Raw genomic sequence first — 23,129 nt, forward strand, 5'->3', positions numbered from 1 at the left:
AGTTGTGAAAACTGTCACCACAGCGCTGAGAACAGGCGTCTATACGTTAAGTTATACCGCTTTGTTTCTTCACACTTGGAATAACACGTTGTACTTTTTGTAAGTTTACCGGTAAACTTGTAACCAATTGTGAAAATAAGATTTCCATCCAAAGCTGTGACGGATTCCCGAATAGTTGAAAAGTAGAAATTGCAAATGAAGAGATTTGTGGACAATCAACAACCCGAACGATAATTACTATCACTTCAAGTTGTTATATCCAGTAGCCTACCGGTTAGTAGACCTGAACAACTATGGCTACTTACGCTATTCCCCTAGCTCTCCTAACTAAAGTATACATATTTAGTTTTTGAATTTATGCTCCGGGAACGTCAGTTAGACTACAAAATGTCAGTTGGGATGGCGGACTTATATAGTGTAGCGATAGTCGTTCTCAAGTCTTCAGGTAGTCTAGTTCCTTTAATGTTGTTCATTATTTTCGAACTCACAGGTTATGAAACGTGTAAACAGTAAAGGTAGTGTCATAGCCCCTACGGTAAAATACACTTTTGAGTATGGCGTAATTGACATTTTTAGATTAATTACAACGAATGTGATCAGCGCCATTCACGACCACGCCGCGAATTGCTCCAAAAACACTGTACCTGTAACCAGAGTCATTTACCCGATTCTCATAATGGGATACGGTTGATTGTACTTAATGTATCTAGTGAGAATCAAAAGATTTACCGCCCTTTTATATGTGAAGTATTTTTTAGTGTGAATCAATTCGGAATAGGTGTGAAAGGGAGATCTTGAAAAAAACGCCCAAGATACACAGTATCGACACAATTGACAGGATGTAATGTACCTGTTTACCAATACGCAGTGTGCCGTGATCATGATGAACTATTTGAAAGGTTAGAGTCTCGATCTCCCGTTCTCGCCGCAGTGGAGCCATGATTATGATTTTTGTCGGAGTCCCGTACAAACATTTTTGTAGGGCTACAAGGGGCATGTTATTAGTACACCTAGATTGCAATGTTTCTTTTTCTGAGTGGGCCTTTACAGAAATACTAGACTACTAAATCTATGTGTCTATGTGTTGATGATCAGAATCTCGATACCTGTGTAGAAATCCTATTTCTTTCGATGACACCGTCCTGATTTATAAAATAAAGAAGAGACATATATAGCCTTACGTATCTTTGATTCTATCATAGACCCTGGTCATAAAGTAGAGACATATATAGCCTTACGTATCTTTGATTTTATCATGGACCCTGGTCATAACGCCACTGGTTCTCAACCATTGGTTCTCCACCATTCGAGTAAATATATAATGCAATTTCATCCGGTTGATACTTCGATGATTAAACGAAATCGAAAAAAAATTAATGAGTCATTAGTTGACAAAATTATCAAACGTTTTAGGTAGATCCGTAGAATCCTTCCTTGTCTGTGTGTTAGTTTGAGATCTACGATTGAACATAGTCTCTATACGACTGCTAGGATTGTACATTATGTCGAACATTAAACTGGCTGTGTTTTTAATTAAAAAAACAAGTTTCTTTTTATCATATCTGATAATTCTGTATCACAATAATACAATATATACACACCATTGGATGACATGCACTTAATAAGACTTACACATACCATGGCCATGTACGGGGTAACGGTTAATTTATGGCTGGGTGTTAGCTATACAAAGTGTAAAATAAACATCACTGCCCCCACCCCGTCTTTTTGTATTACATGATACACACATTCAACGAATACAATTTTTTCACGAAATTACTCTGATATGACTTATGAAAGAAGTCTACGTGACACGAGACAATTCTAACGAAATACGAACCTTAATTAAACCGAATGATTGAATCCCACTGTTCGTGGTTGGGGGGGGGGGGGGTTCACTCTTGCACTGGGACAATTGAATGATATTTTGCATCTACGTAGTTGAAAATATATACGTGTGTTCAGTGTAACAAAATGTATCCTTATACATTTTTCTGGTACATGAGACTGTTTGACTTTTCCATCGTCAGTTTTTAGCATATCTAAAGACAGACACTTTCTAAATGAGATTTCCACACACACTAACTTGTTGATCACATTGCCACAGACAAGTAAGAAACATTCCTAAGAAACAGGTGTCTGATTTGGTCTCGTTCGGTTGTCTCAATGTGATTGGTCAGAATGACTACAACGTCACTGTGTCGTCACTACCTACTTCCCGGGTCTAGATCTACTGAAGTTGTATATTAGTTTTCTGAGCGGCTATGTACAAATTGTACCTGTCATCTAGCAATGTTGTAAATATTCAAAACAGGTGCAGTTTTCAACAAGAATAAACCTTTTTTTTCACAAAGTGGTTCTAAGGTTTGCGGTCAACTTCCAAAAAGTAAAACGGATTTTTTTGAAGTGGAGACAAACAAAGGGTATCACTTAGCGCTGTGGTGACACTTGTCACAACGAATGTACTGTCTTCACAGAAAAACTAATTATGTTAATTGGTTTAGTCAGGTCTTGAAGAGGTGAAACCATAGATCCTTTCTTGTAGAATCTATGGTGAAACAAAGGAGAGTGTGAAGTCGTCTTCGCCAACTTTTCCTTTTGTTTCAACTTTGGCACACGTAGAACCGAACCAATCACATTCAGGAACAGAACACCGACAAACAACGTCGGAATTAGTAAACACGAAAAGAATATAAATACTCGGTTGCAAAGACAACTCCATCAGTGCAAATTCTGACTTCGTCTAGTTCACGTCAGTGTTACACAGTCGCTCTAAATCAGCAAGTTTACCTTCCAAGTATACAGATACAAGTGTTTAGCAAAGTTTCCGGTCAGTCCGATACCACACATCTCTGCAATGGCTGTGATGACACCAGTAGAACAGTTCCTTCCTCAGTACGTCGATGAAGTTCCGCTATGTAATCAGAGTGAACCGAAAAGCCTCACCAAGCACACCATCGCCGAAATATTGTCATCTCAGACCGGTAAGTGGTGGACTGATATTTTCAGTGGTAATTTACTTCTTTTCAATATGTAGTACGGATCTAGTGATATCTCGTTCAGTTCAAGTAAACTCAGGTCCCTAACTTTTAGTGGGCTGAGAAGCAAATTAGTATTTGATTGCTTACTACAGAGACGTGGTGCTACTCCATGGTTTTATAAGCCACGCACAACCAAGTTACACCGTGAGAACTGGTTGTCTGCGTCACGTTATAAAACATGGCGGTAGGACCCACGACAAACTTATACGAAGTGTACCTACAACAAATGTTCATCAATAATCAAGTTTATCACGAGTCAGTGAACTTGGTATATTTATTTCTAATACCGTTTCGCCCAACATAAACTATTTTCTTTCAGTATAGTCATCCTTGATGAGGTTCTATAAACTATCGTTACAATATTTATTAATACTGTGACGTAAGTGGAGTGGGAAAGTTTCCTTTGTCATAATTTCCTGTATGCTACGAATGAATTGTTAGTCACTATAGCAATGGAAGTACCACGTTGTAGCTATATATGTTAGTATATGCCTCCCTACTTTAGTGCCGAAATGACCCGTTACCAAATTCAGCTTGGAAGTAAAACCCACATTTCGAGATCCCTGAAAAAATGTTGACATGAGTTTTTGCTTGTTATAATGATACCATGGTCTAAACGTAGATGCAATACTCCATCGTATAGTGTCGGATAGTGTCGAAGCGGTCAGGCTCAATGTCCCATAGTCATTCATTCAGCGGGTTGTGCACACGTAACACGCATCAATACTAACGTAATGTCTTTTTTCAACCCAGATTCTCCATGCAACGTGACCAGTACCACCGAATCGTCGAAACGTGTCCCCGATGCAACAGAAAAAGTCGACCAACTTACAACTGGGCCCCCAAAGAAGAGACGTCGCCGAAGCCGAACTATTTACACCGAGGATCAACTAGATGCACTAGAGACGATCTTCGCCACCAATCAATACCCAGACATCGCAGATAGAGAAACTATAGCCGATGCCACTGATTTACCTGAAGAAAGAGTTCAGGTGAGTTTTTTTAAAACAATTAAAATGGATGTAGAGTTAAGAATTAATCCCGTGTTTCCAAACCTATGAGCTCAGTTTTGTGTACAAACAAATATCTCCTGGTAGAAAAGGGTTGACAAATCATTGCGGTTCCAAAATATTTTTCGAATTAGAAGATACAAAAAAGTTTGTCCTTGCAGACTATGGAAGTCCATGTTCAGACTAAATCCAAACTCCATCGAGACTAGGAAAGTCTTCATTTCGATCGGTCCATTCACCTGCTGCACATCGTGATATAACCAGGGAGATAAGATTATTTTTTTTTAAAACGGTTCAGTTTTAAAAGGCGTTCGTTTTTTTAAATCCGCTCCAAAAGTCAAAAATTACTAAGCAAGTATATTTATATACATCGTATGTATCATTCACGTCGTCGACACTTCAACATTTTGTATCGGACATGTTGGTGTCGGATGTACTTCCGTTTTGCGATGCTAATGAGAAACTTGTTACTAGACCATAGACCCTACACGTATAGTGTCTATAACTAGACTTGTTAGTAAATCTCGTCTAACACCAACTACGTCACGGACGTTAACACAGTGTCGTACAAGCTCAATGAAGGCTTCGTTCGTTATGGGGGGGGGGTCTGGCGTCAATGTGATTGCTGAACTTCATTTTCACACTTCTAAGCAAATTTCGACGAAAATTTTACTTCTTCAATGTTAACAGCTTATGTATTTACTACTGTTGATAATGATTTACTTCTGATAGTAATATGTGATATGGTGTTGGGTTTCTGGTAGTATTTTAATGTATTTACAATCATGCTTTTACATTACACATCGTATGCGTAGTAGTGTGACCACTACAGTTTTCATCATATATAAATGGTGAGGGGGAGGGGTTGTCCTAAACGAACGGATGTTCGTTTGTTGAGCTTCACCGGCACAGTGCGATCATCCCGTTTTCAATGCTTTAGATAGGCCACATTATACCACAGGGGCCTAGCCATTTTTTAAATACTTACTTTTTGTTTGTTTACTTTTACCTTTTAGAAAAACACACAATACTAGCTATAGGTTTTCAAGTCATTACTTTATTACATGGTACCTTGGGAAAAGATGGGAAAAGTAAAAAAAAATCATAAACAAATATGACCAAGTTCAAGTCCCTGTGATTATATTTGGGACTATATCAGAATCGTAATGCCCGAGGTCCATTGAAATCAAGCTGACGTTTCCGGTTATCATCCTCTGATATGATAAAAAAAAAGAAAGAATTATTTCTAATATGGAATAGTGTGTACTGTGTAGGTGTGTGCGTGGGATCGGCCATTGGCACAAATAGTGTGAAGTACTGCGTCCATCCGTAAATGGACCCGTCAACCCCCCCCCCCACACACACACACACACACACAAACACACACACATTGCTCAGCATCGCTATTCTAGTAACCATACGCGCTACAATCATTTCCACCGTGTAGAGAGAGAGAGAGAGCAGAAATATGTCTACACGTATAGTAACTAGAATAACGCACCACTTCCTTTACTAATATTGTTGATAGTTAAAGTCATTTTGGATGCGTTTCCTTTCCATTTGATAATATTCGGTATATGGTCTTGATTTACAGGTATGGTTTCAGAACAAACGGGCAAGAGTAAGAAGGGAAGAGCAGCAGTGTGGCCCAGAAGACACCCCAGCTGTCGTACAGAAAAAGCGCCGTAGATATGGTGTAGTAAAGCGTTGCAATCGTAAGGTGTCAACATGCAGTCAATCTTCATCAGTAAGTGAGACTCGTTCTGAGCCTGCTGATGTATCTGATGGCGAATCGTTCCCTGACGTCACCAAAAAGTGTCGTAGATATGGTGTAGTAAAACGTTGCATTCGTAAGGTGTCAACATGCAGTCAATCTTCGTTAGTAAGTAAGACTTCTTCTGAACATGTGGATGCTTCAGACGACGAGTCGTTCACCGACGTCAGAGTAAGTTCAGCCAATAGCCACCAAGATTCTGGAAGTATCAACATATTTTGCAGTACACGTAGATCAATTTCTTCCACACAGTCTCCGAGTCCGTTACCCATGGAAACATCCATCGAACAACAACCTATTGGCCCTGGTAGCTATCACGAGCGGCCTTCAACTCCTGATTTTCCTGAAAAGATGAGTCTATCGCCGGAGATATCGACAGTCTGTCAAGTACCAACGACATCTATTTCGTATCCTTCAAGTCTTCACCAAAGTTACTACACCAGCAGACTAACAGGTGCCAATACACAAGTTACCTACAGTACCGTTGAGGAACGTCCCATCTCTGTAGCCCCGCCATACTTCTCATACAATTCGAACAGTATGTCCACAGCATCACTCAATTACATTGGCGACACTTCGTTCAGAGCGGCATATCCAAACCTTTACCAGCCTTACCCGGTTCCAAGTCACTTCAGTTCTTTCACTCCCTACCAAAGCACAGCTGCACCAATGTCATCGTTTTCACAGAGACAGCCATCAACGTCAGTGGTTTTACTGAAACAACCACACGATATTCCCTTTAACAACCACGCATCATCATTTTATCCAGTATCGGCTCAGATACCGGATGGCTTAGACACCGTGCCACAGTTTACGCCACCAACTTTACATCGAAAATTTACGTCTGACGAGTACATTGCAGCATCGGGTTTGATGAGCGCCATCTTCCGGTAAACTTTGATAGGATTTCACTTGTAATGCCGAACTTGACACTTTATTTTATTTCATTTTACAGTAATTCTGTAAACGTCTTCAGTCCAATTCTACTTCTATTGCCGCTGGTTAGCATATTGTATATATATATTGTTCTGTCAAAAGTTTGAACATTTAATATGCATTTTGTGCAATTGAATACTGCTACCCTGTAACTTGGCGGTGTAGCAAAATTGTGTACTTTATAACAGCGATAATTATGACTGTACTTTTGATTTATGACGTCCTTTGTGTTAATTAAGTTAATTTGATAATCATAATTATGGCACTTTGTAAATATTGTTTGACAATATTAAACACTTGTTAGTTTATATATCAGTTTTTCGTGTTTCCTCAATAATGTATGTATGTATGTATGTATGTATGTATGTATGTATGTATGTATGTATGCGTGCATGCATTTATTTATTTAATCTTATGTATGTATGTATGTATGTATGTATGTATGTATGTATATATGTATGTATGTACGTATGTATGTATAATGATAATCATTGTCGGTACTGGCCATGCCACAGATAAGGAAGATTTTTCGTCTGTGTCTACGATAATTCAATTTTGGGGTTATCTACATTTGTCCAAGCATGAAGGTCTCCCTTTATAACGTGCATGGTCCAATAATGGTCACGGTATCGCCATAGTCAAGCCAGTTACGTGAATTCTTAGGTTCAGAAAATTAGCAACCGAGGTTAGTTTAAAGAAGAATTGCGGACACTGTGCACAATAATAATGGTATTCACACCTGACTGGTAAATAATAAACAATTGTATAGTTGAATGACATCTAGGTAGACTAACAAAGCAATTAGTCTCAGACCACTAAAAGAAGTCTGAGATTTAGTGGAGCAATGGTCTCTAAACTTGTCAACATGTTAACTAGGTGCTAATAATGAGGGCGGTATACACAGCTAGTTGTTACTGCTAAGACAATAGGTGTTTTGTTTACCATTCTTCCCTGACTAAAGAACCATTAACACCTTGGGGTATATATTCAGAGGAAACTGTCATGGGTAATCAAGTCATTTCGTGATAAGATATGTCAAGTATAATCAATTTGACAGGTTTGACTCATAGCTTAGTAATTATGTATTTTATTATCATTTATCATTATTGTTGCTGTTTGGATGGCCAGAGTGCATCATGCACTACAGTTTATTGGTGCTTGTGTCTGTTTCTAGCAGAGAGTGATGCATATACAATATAATACAAACGTTCCATCATTGCATGTGTATGTCTCTTGCAGAGTGGATTTTAATCTATACATTGTAATACAATTGTTGCAAGTATCTACATGGTATAGTCTGCACATGTTGTACAATCATGATATGATAATGATGCATGTTTTTTGTTTAGTCTGTCAAAATGATGACAGGGTCTTTTATGTAGTCCTTGTTAAGTAGATCACCTTGTAAGAGACAACCACATGCAAAAACTGTATGTATTCTGACTTTTGTTCGTGCACAGTTTTCTTTCTTCTGTTGTATATTAGTATAGTACATGTAACTTTGACGTTACCAGTTCCCGCCAGAAAGCTACAATATGATGATGCGGTCGGACTTGAAGCAAATACGTTCTCACTGTAATTCTAACCACCATTTCAATCCTTCATCTCAAAACCCACGCACACATCATACTTACAACAAAAACGATTAAAATCTTCAAAACCAAAAATGTTTAATAATATCAAATAATTACGTAAAATTACCCGTAACAACGAGGGTACTGGAAAACCGAGTCACATTTTCATAATATCCCATAATATGCTGACAAACATGTCGTTCGGAACATTCAAAGATATGTTGATGCAAAAAAATATGTTAAAGAATTACACACACAAAATGTAAAGCCAGTTCCTGTTATAAAAACATTTCTGTTAAATCGAATGAAAATCGAGAAATTTGTATAGAAAAAGGCGAGTTCGGAAAGACACCAATTTCACTTCGAGATAGCGCTGACCAAAGCTAATGCTCGGCTGGGAGATAACCAGCTGAGGTAAATCGGTGAAACGCTGATGGCGTCATCTGTTGCAGATTGCTTGGTACATACGGTAGCTGACTTGGAAATGCGTAAAATGGTGCGTTGTACTTGTTGAAATACTGCTGCTGTGAGGCTATCGCCGTTGTATCTTCACAAGACGTGAAAGAACTTTGATGACTTGATATCGGGTGTGGGTAGTACAAACTGTATGTGCCACTACATGTGGTGTAAGAAGAGTCTGCGACGTCGTCGGACGATGTTGAGATGCTGGGAGGCTTGAAGTGAGACGACGGAATCATTGAGACAGAGCCTTCGTTGATGGCGCTGTATACGATCGGTGCGTCGACACCTCTGCCTAAGTATTGACTCTGGCTTGTATCTGGCGAGACCGACAATTCTTGAATGTCAGGGGTTACAGATGGTTCTTCAAAGGCATACTCATCATTGCCGGACTCGTGCTGAGAAGTTGGTTGAATGGTTAGCGGTCTGTAATTCGCAATTGGTAGACTGGAGAATTGTGACGAACTAAACTTTTCAGAAATATATGCAGTTGCTGGCGGTTCATCAAAGGTATTGAGCTCATCAAGTTGTTGCCTGGGTGATGTTACCACGGGTAACGCAGGGAAAATCGAAACTGTGGATATGGTTCTACTGCCACTGCAGGCGTCGATACGATCTTGGTGGCTATTGGCCGACTCTTCTCTGACATCAGACACGTTTTCGGGTTCAGAACGACTCTCAATTCCTAATAAAGATTGACTATACGTTAACGCCTTACAAGTGTAACGCCTTACTGCATCATATCTACGGTCTTTCTTGGTGGCGTCGTCTGAGGTCTCACTTGCATCACACACTTGCTGTGCTTGTCTCACTTTTGCTCGTTTGTTCTGAAACCATGTCTGCAAATCATGATAATAAATAAACAATTGATGAGAATGGGTACGACAAATAATTGCAAACAGTCAATCTTTGTTATTTTTATTATTTCCTTTTTGGATGGAAGCCTCTCTCGTATTGTTGATATATATTGGCACAAACAGCTTGCCTGTGAACCTCAACTAGTTTGTCAAAAAAAACACGTTGCATAAAAAAAAACATCACTCAGGATAGACCCTTTCGTAACTAGAGCAGTGAAACTTCCATAGTTACTACCCCCCCCCCCATACCCATTTGAATATAAATCTTAACTCAAATCGAGAAATTTATTCACTTCTGCGTGACCCAGTCGTCTTTGCGACCTACAAGTAAATGAATGTATAATAATAATAATAATAATAATAATAATAATAATAAAATATATTTATTCAGGGTAGCTCAAGTAAGTATTACAGTACAAAAGTAAGTGAAACACTTCTTTCCGTTGAGGCCCTCACACTGGACAAAAAAAATCATACACAATTACATATACAGACACGGTTCCAGTGTTTTCTGAAGCGACGACACGTACCGGAAATTTAGATTTGGAGTTTAATTGGACGAGGAGATTTGTTGTTCTGTACACTCCTTTCATCACTCCTTGCAAAAACTGTTAAGCTCATCGTTAACAAGAGCGCCAGCAACGACGAAATCTTTCAATCTAGGATTTGTCTCACCAGGGGCGCATTCGATTTGCCAAAACATGATTGTGATTAATCTGACGCCATTTCTCGAAACGAGGTTGTAAACAAAACGATCATGATTAATTACATGTAATCATTTTTTTAAAGTTTCGCACATTTCCGATAAATTAAATAATTTTACATCGTCAAAATGATTACAATGATAACAAATTACCAATCTGATCGAATACAATTTATTTACATAATGTTTTCAGTTATTTCTAACTTGCCGTCAGCCACGGCCGCGCGATCCCCCTATGATTACCGTTGTCCACCATCTTGTAATCACGTCAATCATGGTTCGGGGCATGATTACTATGATTACCAATCATGATTGTGATTGGTAATTATCAAACGCAAAATCATGATTGTGATTGATAAAAGATTTCGTCGTTGTTGGCGCTCTTGTTAACGATGAGCTGAACAGTTTTTGCAAGGAGTGATGAAAGGAGAGTACAGACCTACCAAACGTCATATTGAGTCGTTGATGGCGCCGTGAACATTTATTCAAGCAATGAGTCAGATCGTTGCAATTACGTGGTCGACCTCTCTTGTTTTACTTTCACAGTCAATCAGGTTCATATAGTTTTACAGTCAAAGGCATTAGATTCTGCTTTATTTTTGTATGTATGAGCAAGTAAAAGACACCAAGTTGACGCCAACGATCGGGAACGAATCGTTTTGTGTACTAACACAAGCTGAAGATAATCTATCCCCGCCATGCGGAGACGAGTTGAGAGGCACGCAGTGAAATTAACCCCCCCCCCCCGTCGAACTCTACCCGTTTCGACCTTTAGATAAAATGAACCAGATTCAACTTAAACATCACACAAACTGTATGTTACAAACATGAATGTATATTAGGGAGACATCAGTGGTTACAAAATAATGGATACAGGTCTCATTAAAATATCCATGCATATTGCTATAACTGGGCCTACTTGTCACTATATGCCTAGCTTTTACAACTTTACCTTATTAGTAAAGTCCCAGACCACTATATCGAACTATATTGGTCTGGGGAAAAGTACAGTACAGTACTTGTATATTATGGGAAGAAAAGTATTTTCACCATGAATGGTCGGAATCTGGTTCATTTGGCCTGGTAATTTAAAGCGGAGTGTCTAGTGACCGGCGCCTGACACCGGCATGCCGTACTGGTGACAGGCGCCTGTCAGCAGACTCGGCCATTTAAAAGACTGCATAACCGGAATACTGGGGTTAGATGACTAGAATCCATATAAGACAACAAGGAAGATGATACAAAAACACTGATCAGAATTTTTGCTGCAGGTAAATTAATGACGCGAGCTATAACATCTCTGTCTTCTCTGTCAGGGTACCAATTGGTGACGAAGATCGTCTCCAGTACATCTAGTTGGTCCTTTGTGTAAATAGTTCGGCTTCGATAACGTCTCTTCTTTGGTGGTTGAGAACTTGATTTGACGTCTACGTTGACTTTGGGGATGGGTATAGACTGTTCTGTGTTAATGAAAATGACAGGCGTGATTTTTATAAAATGTAGTCACTGTTAAAAGACGTACATGTATAATATAAAAATATGTATACATGATAGGTGAGATCATGGAGGTATGAGGGAGATATACCTCCATGGTGAGATAATGGATGTTTATTAGGACTATTAGATTGTTAAAGTACAGTATGGTGAGGTGCCACCCTAAGATATATGGTAAAAACATGTAAATGTGAGTAAGATAATATAAATTATAGTTTAATTTCTTTCAAATTACACTAAATAATCAAAATCATAACTTACCATTTTTTGTTGGCAATGTCTCCGGTGTACTTGGTGAAGTCCTTCGAACCACTCCGACGAGATAGGGGAACTTCTTCAACGTACGAAGGAAGGAACTGATCAACTGGCGTCGTCACAGCCATTGCAAGAAATTTGATGTCGGACTAAAGACAGTGGTAAACTGCACTCGAGGGTAAATATACTTGGAGGTTTTGTATGATTGATGTGAACTTTTTGGACTCACAATTTGCACTGATGAATTTCCTTTTTCAACTGGGTGTTTTTATTGTTTTCGTGTTTACTAATTCCGACGTTCTATATCGGTGTTCGGTTCCTGGATGTGATTGGTTGGGTTCTACCTCAGACCACTAACGACTAGTAGTGGTCTGAGGTTCTATGCGTACCAAACTTAAAACAAAAGGAAAACAGTTGATGGAGACATGGAAGTACCGTTTATACTTCCATGGTGGAGACGACTTCACACTACCATTTGCTCACCTGACTAAACTAATTAGCATAATTAGCTATAGTTTTTCTTCCAGGAAGTACACTAGTTGTGAAAACTGTCACCACAGCGCTGAGAACAGGCGTCTATACGTTAAGTTATACCGCTTTGTTTCTTCACACTTGGAATAATACATTGTACTTTCTGTAAGTTTACCGATAAAGTTGTAACCAATTGTGAAAAAAAAATGTCCATCCAAAGCTGTAATGTATTGCCGAATAGTTGAAAAGTAGAAATTGCAGAATTGCACATGAAGAGATTTGTGGACAATCAACAAGCCGAATGATAATTACTATCACTTCAAGATGTTATATCCAGTAGCATACCTGTTAGTAGACTTCGACAACTATGGCTACTTGCACTATTCCGCTAGCTATCGTAACTGAAAGTTTTAGTTTTTGAATTTATGATCCGGTAATGTCTGTTAGCAAAATGTCCGTTGGGATGGCGGACTTATATAGTATAGTGAAGGGATATTCGTTCTCAAGTCTACAGGTAGGCTAGTTCCTTTAATGTTGTTCATTATTTTCTAACTCACAGGTTATGAAACGTGCAAACAGTAAAAGTAGAATCATAGCCCCTACGGTAAAATACACTTTTGAGTATGGCGTAATTGACATCTTTAGATTAATTACAACGAAAGTGATCAGCGTCATTCACGACCACGCCGCGAATTGCTCCAGAAGTTTATCATGCATCGGTATACGCGTACAGAAAACAGTTTCGGCGTCACTGCCAAATCAAACGATAATCAGTAATCGATGTATCATGTAACACCTTTTTCACTATTAGCATCAAAAAATGATAAAACATTGTACCTTTAACCAGAGTCATTTACCCGAGTCTCATAATGGGGTACGGTTGATTGTACTTAATGTATCTGATGAGAATCAAAAGATTTACCGCCCTTTTATATGTGAAGTATTTTTAGTGTGAATCAATTCGGAATAGGTGTGAAAGGGGGATCTTGAATAAAACGCCCAAGATATCGACACAATTGACAGGATGTAATGTACCTGTTTACCAATACGCAGTGTGCCGTGATCATGATGAACTATTTGACAGGTTAGAGTCTCGATCTCCCGTTCTCGCCGCAGTGGAGCCATGATTATCATTTTTGTCGGAGTCCCGTACAAACATTTTTGTAGGGCTACAAGGGAGCATGTTATTAGTACACCTAGATTGCAATGTTTCTTTTTCTGAGTGGGCCTTTACAGAAATACTAGACTACTAAATCTATGTGTCTATGTGTTGATGATCAGAATCTCGATACTTGTGTAGAAATCCTATTTCTTTCGATGACACCGTCCTGATTTATAAAATAAAGAAGAGACATATATAGCCTTACGTATCTTTGATTCTATCATAGACCCTGGTCATAAAGTAGAGACATATATAGCCTTACGTATCTTTGATTTTATCATGGACCCTGGTCATAACGCCACTGGTTCTCAACCATTGGTTCTCCACCATTCGAGTAAATATATAATGCAATTTCATCCGGTTGATACTTCGATGATTAAACGAAATCGAAAAAAAATTAATGAGTCATTAGTTGACAAAATTATCAAACGTTTTAGGTCACTGAGATCCGTAGAATCCTTCCTTGTCTGTGTGTTAGTTTGAGATCTACGATTGAACATAGTCTCTATACGACTGCTAGGATTGTACATTATGTCGAACATTAAACTGGCTGTGTTTTTAATTTTAAAAAAAACAAGTTTCTTTTTATCATATCTGATAATTCTGTATCACAATAATACAATATATACACACCATTGGATGACATGCACTTAATAAGACTTACACATACCATGGCCATGTACGGGGTAACGGTTAATTTATGGCTGGGTGTTAGCTATACAAAGTGTAAAATAAACATCACTGCCCCCACCCCGTCTTTTTGTATTACATGATACACACATTCAACGAATACAATTTTTTCACGAAATTACTCTGATATGACTTATGAAAGAAGTCTACGTGACACGAGACAATTCTAACGAAATACGAACCTTAATTAAACCGAATGATTGAATCCCACTGTTCGTGGTTGGGGGGGGGGGGGTCACTCTTGCACTGGGACAATTGAATGATATTTTGCATCTACGTAGTTGAAAATATATACGTGTGTTCAGTGTAACAAAGGTATCCTTATACATTTTTCTGGTACATGAGACTGTTTGACTTTTCCATCGTCAGTTTTTAGCATAACTAAAGACAGACATTTTCTAAATGAGATTTCCACACACTAACTTGTTGATCACATTCCCACAGACAAGTAAGAAACATTGCTAAGAAACAGGTGTCTGATTTGGTCTCGTTCGGTTGTCTCAATGTGATTGGTCAGAAAATGACTGCAACGTCACTGTGTCGTCACTACCTATTTCCCGGGTCTAGATCTTCTGAAGTTGTATATTAGTTTTCTGAGCGGCTATGTACAAATTGTACCTGTCATCTAGCAATGTTGTAAATATTCAAAACAGGTGCAGTTTTCAACAAGAATAAACCTTTTTTTCCCACAAAGTGGTTCTAAGGTTTGCGGTCAACTTCCAAAAAGTAAAACGGATTTTTTTGAAGTGGAGACAAACAAAGGGTATCACTTAGCGCTGTGGTGACAGTTGTCACAACGAATGTACTGTCTTCACAGAAAAACTAATTATGTTAATTGGTTTAGTCAGGTCTTGAAGAGGTGAAACCATAGATCCTTTCTTGTAGAATCTATGGTGAAACAAAGGATAGTGTGAAGTCGTCTTCGCCAACTGTTTCTTTTGTTTTAACTTTGGCACACGTAGAACCGAACCAATCACATTCAGGAACAGAACACCGACAAACAACGTCGGAATTAGTAAACACGAAAAGAATATAAATACTCGATTGCAAAGACAACTCCATCAGTGCAAATTCTGACTTCGTCTAGTTCACGTCAGTGTTACACAGTCGCTCTAAATCAGCAAGTTTACCTTCCAAGTATTCAGATACAAGTGTTTAGCAAAGTTTCCGGTCAGTCCGATACCACACATCTCTGCAATGGCTGTGATGACACCAGTAGAACAGTTCCTTCCTCTGTACGGCGGTGAAGTTCCGCTATGTAATCAGAGTGGACCGAAAAGCCTCACCAAGCACACCATCGCCGAAATATTGTCATCTCAGACCGGTAAGTAGTGGTCTGATATTTTCAGTGGTAATTTACTTCTTTTTAATATGTAGTACGGATCTAGTGATATCTCGTTCAGTTCAAGTAAACTCAGATCACTAACTTTTAGTGGGCTTAGAAGCAAATTAGTATTTGATTGCTCACTACAGAGACGTGGTGCCACTCCATGGTTTTATAAGCCACGCACAACCAACACCGTGAGAACTGGTTATCTGCGTCACGTTATAAAACATGGCGGTAGGACCCACGACAAACTTATACGAAGTGTACCTACAACAAACGTCCATCAATAATCAAGTTTATCACGAGTCAGTGAACTTGGTATATTTATTTCTGATACCGTTTCGCACAACATAAACTTTTTTCTTTCAGTATAGTCATCCTTGATGAGGTTCTATAAACTATCGTTACAATATTTATTAATACTGTGACGTAAGTGGAGTGGGAAAGTTTCCTTTGTCATAATTTCTAGAAACATTGAATTATGTGATTACAATCTGTCTTCGGCAGCATACGAATGAATTGTTAGTCACTATAGCCATGGAAGTACCACGTTGTAGCTATATATGTTAGTATATGCCTCCCTACTTTAGTGCCGAAATGACCCGTTACCAAATTCAGCTTGGAAGTAAAACCCACATTTCGAGATCCCTGAAAAAATGTTGACATGAGTTTTTGCTTGTTATAATGATACCATGGTCTAAACGTAGATGCAATACTCCATCGTATAGTGTCGGATAGTGTCGAAGCGGTCAGGCTCAATGTCCCATAGTCATTCATTTAGCGGGTTGTGCACACGTAACACGCATCAATACTAACGTAATGTCTTTTTTTCAACCCAGATTCTCCATGCAACGTGACCAGTACAACCGAATCGTCGAAACGTGTCCCCGATGCAACAGAAAAAGTCGACCAACTTATAACTGGACCCCCAAAGAAGAGACGTCGCCGAAGCCGAACTATTTACACCGAGGATCAACTAGATGCACTAGAGACGATCTTCGCCACCAATCAATACCCAGACATCGCAGATAGAGAAACTATAGCCGATGCCACTGATTTACCTGAAGGAAGAGTTCAGGTGAGTTTTAAAAAAAAAATTAAAATGGATGTAGAGTTAAGAATTAATCCCGTGTTTCCAAACCTGTGAGCTCAGTTTTTGTGTACAAACAAATATCTCCTGGTAGAAAAGGGTTGACAAATCATTGTGGTTCCAAAATATTTTTCGAATTAGAAGATACAAAAAAGTTTGTCCTTGCAGACTATGGAAGTCCATGTTCAGACTAAATCCAAACTCCATCGAGACTAGGAAAGTCTTCTTTTCGATCGGTCCATTCACCTGCTGCACATCGTGATATAACCAGGGAGATAAGATTATTTTTAAAAACGGTTCAGTTTTAAAAGGCGTTCGTTTTTTTAAATCCGCTCCAAAAGTCAAAAATTACTAGGCAAGTGTATGTATCATTCATGTCGTCGACACTTCAAAATTTTGTATCGGACATGTTGGTGTCGGATGTACTTCCGTTTTGCGATGCTATTGAGAAACTTGTTAATAGACCATAGACCCTACACGTATAGTGTCTATAACTAGACTTGTTAGTAAATCTCGTCTAACACCAACTACGTCACGGACCACACAATGTCGTACAAGCTCAATGAAGGCTTCATTCGTTATGGGGGGGGGGGGGGGGTCTGGCGTCAATGTGATTGCTGAACTTCATTTTCACACTTCTAAGCAAATTTCGACGGAAATTTTACTTCTTCAATGTTAACAGCTTATGTATTTACTACTGTTGATAATGATTTACTTCTAATAGTAATATGTGATATGGTGCTGGGTTTCTGGTAGTATTTTAATGTATTTACAATCAGGCTTTTACATTACACAGATCGTATGCGTAGTAGTGTGACCACTACAGTTTTCATCATATATAAATGGTGAGGGGGAGGGGTTCTCCTAAACGAACGGATGTTCGTTTGTTGAGCTTCACCGGCACAGTGCGATCATCCCGTTTTTCAATGCTTTAGATAGGCCACATTATACCACAGGGGCCTAGCCATTTTTTAAATACTTACTTTTTGTTTGTTTACTTTTACCTTTTAGAAAAACACACAATACTAGCTATAGGTTTTCAAGTCATTACTTTATTACATGGTACCTTGGGAGAAGATGGGATAAGTAAAAAAAATCATAAACAAATATGACCGAGTTCAAGTCCCTGTGATTATATTTGGGACTATATCAGAATCGTAATGCCCGAGGTCCATTGAAATCAAGCTGACGTTTCCGGTTATCATCCTCTGATATGATAAAAAAAGAAAGAATTATTTCTAATATGGAATAGTGTGTACTGTGTAGGTGTGTGCGTGGGATCGGCCATTTGCACAAATAGTGTGAAGTACTGCGTCCATCCGTAAATCGACCCGTCAACCCCCCCCCCCAACACAAACACACACACACACACACAAACACACACACACATTGTTAAGCATTGCGTCTAGTAACCATACGCGCTACAATCATCTCCACCGTGGAAGAGAGAGAGAGAGAGAGAGAGAGAGAGAGAGAGAGAGAGAGAGAGAGAGAGAGAGAGAGAGAGAGAGAGAGAGAGAGAGCAGAAATATGTCTACACGTATAGTAACTAGACTAACGCACCACTTCCTTTACTAATATTGTTGATAGTTAAAGTCATTTTTGGATGCGTTTCCTTTCCATTTGATAATATTCGGTATATGGTCTTGATTTACAGGTATGGTTTCAGAACAAACGGGCAAGAGTAAGAAGGGAAGAGCAGCAGTGTAGTCTAGAAGACACCCCAGCTGTCGTACAGAAAAGGCGCCGTAGATATGGTGTAGTAAAGCGTTGCAATCGTAAGGTGTCAACATGCAGTCAATCTTCATCAGTAAGTGAGACTCGTTCTGAGCCTGCTGATGAATCTGATGGCGAATCGTTCACCGACGTCACCAAAAAGCGCCGTAGATATGGTGTAGTAAAACGTTGCAGTCGTAAGGTGTCAACATGCAGTCAATCTTCGTCAGTAAGTAAGACTTCTTCTGAACCTGTGGATGCTTCAGACGACGAGTCGTTCACCGACGTCAGAGTATGTTCAGCCAATAGCCACCAAGATTCTGGAAGTATCAACATATTTTGCAGTACACGTAGATCAATTTCTTCCACACAGTCTCCGAGTCCGTTACCCATGGAAACATCCATCATACAAAATTCTATTGACCCTGGTAGCTATCACGAGCGGCCTTCAACTCCTGATTTTCCTGAAAAGATGAGTCTATCGCCGGAGATATCGACAGTCTGTCAAGTACCAACGACATCTATTTCGTATCCTTCAAGTCTTCACCAAAGTTACTACACCAGCAGACTAACAGGTGCCAATACACAAGTTACCTACAGTACCGTTAAGGAACGTCCCATCAACTACATCGGCGACACTTCGTTCAGAGCGGCATATCCAAACCTTTACCAGTCTTACCCGGTTCCAAGTCCCTTCAGTTCTTTCACTCCCTACCAAAGCACAGCTGCACCAATGTCATCGTTATCACAGAGACAGCCATCAACGTCAGCGGTTTTACAGAAACAACCACACGATATCCACTTTAACAACAACCACGCATCATCATTTTATCCTGTATCGGCTCAGCTACCGGATGGCCTACACACCGTGCCACAGTTTACGCCACCAACTTTACATCGAAAATTTACGTCTGACGAGTACATTGCAGCATCGGGTTTGATGAGCGCCATCTTCCGGTAAACTTTGATAGGATTTCATTTGTAATGCTGAACTTTGACACTTTATTTTATTTCATTTTACAGTAATGCTGTAAACGTCTTAAGTCCAATTCTACTCCTATTGCCGCTGGTTAGCATATTGTATATATATTGTTCTGTCAAAAGTTTGAACGTTGAATATTCATTTTGTGCAATTGAATACTGCTACCCTGTAACTTGGCGGTGTAGTAAAATTTCATACTTTATAACAGCGATATTTATGATTGTACTTTTGATTTTCGACGTCCTTTGTGTTAATTAAGTTAATTTGGTAATCATAATTATGGCACTTTATTGTTTGACAATATTAAAAACTGTTGTTAGTTCATATATCAGTTTTTCGTGTTTGTTTGTATGTATGTATGTATGTATGTATGTATGTATGTATGTATGTATGTATGTATGTATTTATTTGTGTTTGTTTGTTTGTGTATGTGTGTGTGTGTGTGTGTGTGTGTGTGTGCTTATCGGTTGATGTGATGGCAGTATTGTCTGTGAGCAATTTCATCCCATGTCGATGTGTGGATAACATTGCAATATTTAAATAAAGGTGTGTAAGGGAGATGGTATGTATGTATTTACCGGTATGTATACACGTATATGCTCTAACTGCAATTGATAATCGTTATCCGTACTGTCCATGCCACAGATAAGAAGGAACTTTTTTGTTTGTGTCCATGCTTACATGACGATAATTCAATTTTGGGTTTATCTACCTTTGTCCAAGCATGAAGGTCTCCCCTTATAACCTGCATGGTCCAATAATGGTCAGTATCGCCATAGTCAAGCCAGTTACGTGAATTCTTAGGTTCAGAAAATTAGTAACCAAGGTCAGTTTAAAGAATTGCGGACACCGTCCAAGTGGTGCATCTGTGCACAATCATAATGGTATTCACATCTGATTTGTAAACAATAAACAATTGTATAGTTGAATGACATCTAGGTAGACTAACAAAGCAATTAGTCTCAGACCACTAAAAGAAGTCTGAGATTTAGTGGAGCAATGGTCTCTAAACGTGTCAACATGTTAACTAGGTGCTAATAATGAGGGCGGTATACACAGCTAGTTGTTACTGCTAAGACAATAGGTGTTTTGTTTACCATTCTTCCCTGACTAAACAACCATTAACACCTTGGGGCATATATTCAGAGGAAACTGTCACAGGTAATCAAATCATTTCGTGATAAGATATGTCAAGTATAATCGATTTGACAAGTTTGAGTCATAGGTTAGTAATTATGTATTTTATTATCATTCATTAATTCATTATTGTTGTTTCTCTTTGGATGGCCAGATTGATAAGTAGTGCTCTCTCCAAGGTCTATTGTCCAAATTGTTTGTTGATCGTAGGGGTCATTTAATGTACATGTATGAATGCGATTCACTGTGTAACGCTGGAGATCGAAAAGTTTCCATGGATATAACCTTTGTGGTGACATTAATACATAATGGCTTGCCTGTAGGTTGTACAACATAATTTAATACTGCAAAATATGGCCAAAGGTTTGAAAGATTCATAGGGAATGGACAATGTGCTTCTTTATTTAATTCAGCCGCCGATCTTTGCTGGATTGGGGGCGATTGGTTGTGTAGTACACCCCGAGTTGAACACAATAGAGGAAATTAAGCTGTGCATGAACAAAAATGAGCACTGACGCAATTTATTGGTGCTTGTGTCTGTCTCTAGCAGAGAGTGATGCATATACATTATAATACAAATGTTGCATCATTGCATGTATGTGTATCACTGTATGTCTCTTGCAGAGTGGATTTTAATGTATACATTGTAATACAATTGTTGCAAGTATCTACATGGTATACTCTGCCCATGTTGTACAATCATGATATGATGCATGTTTTTTGTTTAGTCTGTCAAAATGATGACATGGTCTTTTATGTGTACGTAGTCCTTGTTAAGTAGATAACTCTGTAAGAGACAACCACTCACAACAACTGTATGTGTTCTGACTTTTGTTCCTGCACAGTTTTCTTTCTTCTGCTGTATTACTATAGGATATGTAACTTTGACGTTACCAGTTCCCGCCAGAAAGCTACAATATGATGACGCGGGCGGACTTGAAGCAAATACGTTCTCACTGTAATGCTAACCACCGTTTCAATCCTTCATCTCAAAGCCCATGCACACATCATACTCTGACACACAAAACAAAAACGATTAAAATCTTCGAAATCAATTAAAAACGTTCAATAATATCAAATAATTACGTAAAATCACTCGAAACAACGAGGATACTGGAAAATCGATTTTTCATATCCCATAATATGCTGACAAGTATGTCGTTCGGAACATGCAAAGATGTCGATGCAAAGTAAAATATAATTGAAAGAATTACGTACATAAATGAAAAGTCAATTTGACAATAGTTACTAAAATACGAATTGTCAACATTTCAGTTAAATATAAAAAAGGGTTCAAAATCGAAAAATCAATATATGGAAAGGGCGAGTTCGGAAAGACACCAATTTCACTGCGAGATAGCGCTCACAAAAACTAATGCTCGGCTGGGACATAATCAGCTGAGATAAATTGTTGGAACGCTGAGGGCGTCATCTGTGGCAGAGTGCTTGGTGCATACGATAGCTGACTTGAAAACGCGTAAAATGATGCGTGGTAGTTGTTGAAATACTGCTGTTGTGAGGCTACCGGTGTTGTATCTTCACAGGACGTGAAAGTACTTTGATGACTTGATATCGGGTGTGGGTAGTACAGACTGTAGGTGCCACTACATGTGGTGTAAGAAGAGTCTGCGACGTCACTAGTCGGATGATGTCGAGATGCGGGGAGGCTTGAAGTGAGACGACGGAATCATAGAGACAGAGCGTTCGTTGATGGCGCTGTATACGATCGGTGCGTCGACACCTCTGCCTAAGTATTGATTCTGGCTTGTATCTGGCGAGACCGACAATTCTTGAATGTCAGGGGTTACAGATGGTTCTTCAAAGGCATACTCATCATAGCCGGACTCGTGCTGAAACGTTGGTTGAATGATTAACGGTCTAGAATTCCCAATGGGTAGACTGGAGAATTGTGACGATCTACACATTTCGGAAATATCTGCAGTTGATGGTGGTTCATCAAAGGTGTTGACCTCATCAAGTTGTTGCCTGGGTGATGTTACCATGGGTAACACAGGGAAAGTCGAAAGTGAGGATATGGTTCTACTATCACTGCAGTCGTCGATACGATCTCGGTGGCTATTGGCTGACTCTTCTCTGACACCAGACCAGTGTGTGTGAACTTTAAGGGAAAATGACTACTGGTCATAAGGACCGACATGTAGCAAATACTGCTGGTCCTTAAGGAAAACTGCTGGTCCATACTCAATGCAGTTCACATTCAAGACCTGTATCTACCCCCCCACACACACACACACACACACACACACACTTACAGATCAAATTATTTTGAACTTTAATATGATACAACATATATTTTGATATACTAAAGTAAAAGAGAGTACAACAAATTGTTTACTATCCACTTCTATTTCATCAATCTGTTCTTACAATTGAAAATTTCCACTCACAGAGTCAAAAAATAACTTGGAAGCAGCGTGCGAAATTAACGCC

The sequence above is a fragment of the Glandiceps talaboti genome, chromosome 1 (assembly GCF_964340395.1).
Source record: "Glandiceps talaboti chromosome 1, keGlaTala1.1, whole genome shotgun sequence".
Lineage (NCBI taxonomy): Eukaryota > Metazoa > Hemichordata > Enteropneusta > Spengelidae > Glandiceps > Glandiceps talaboti.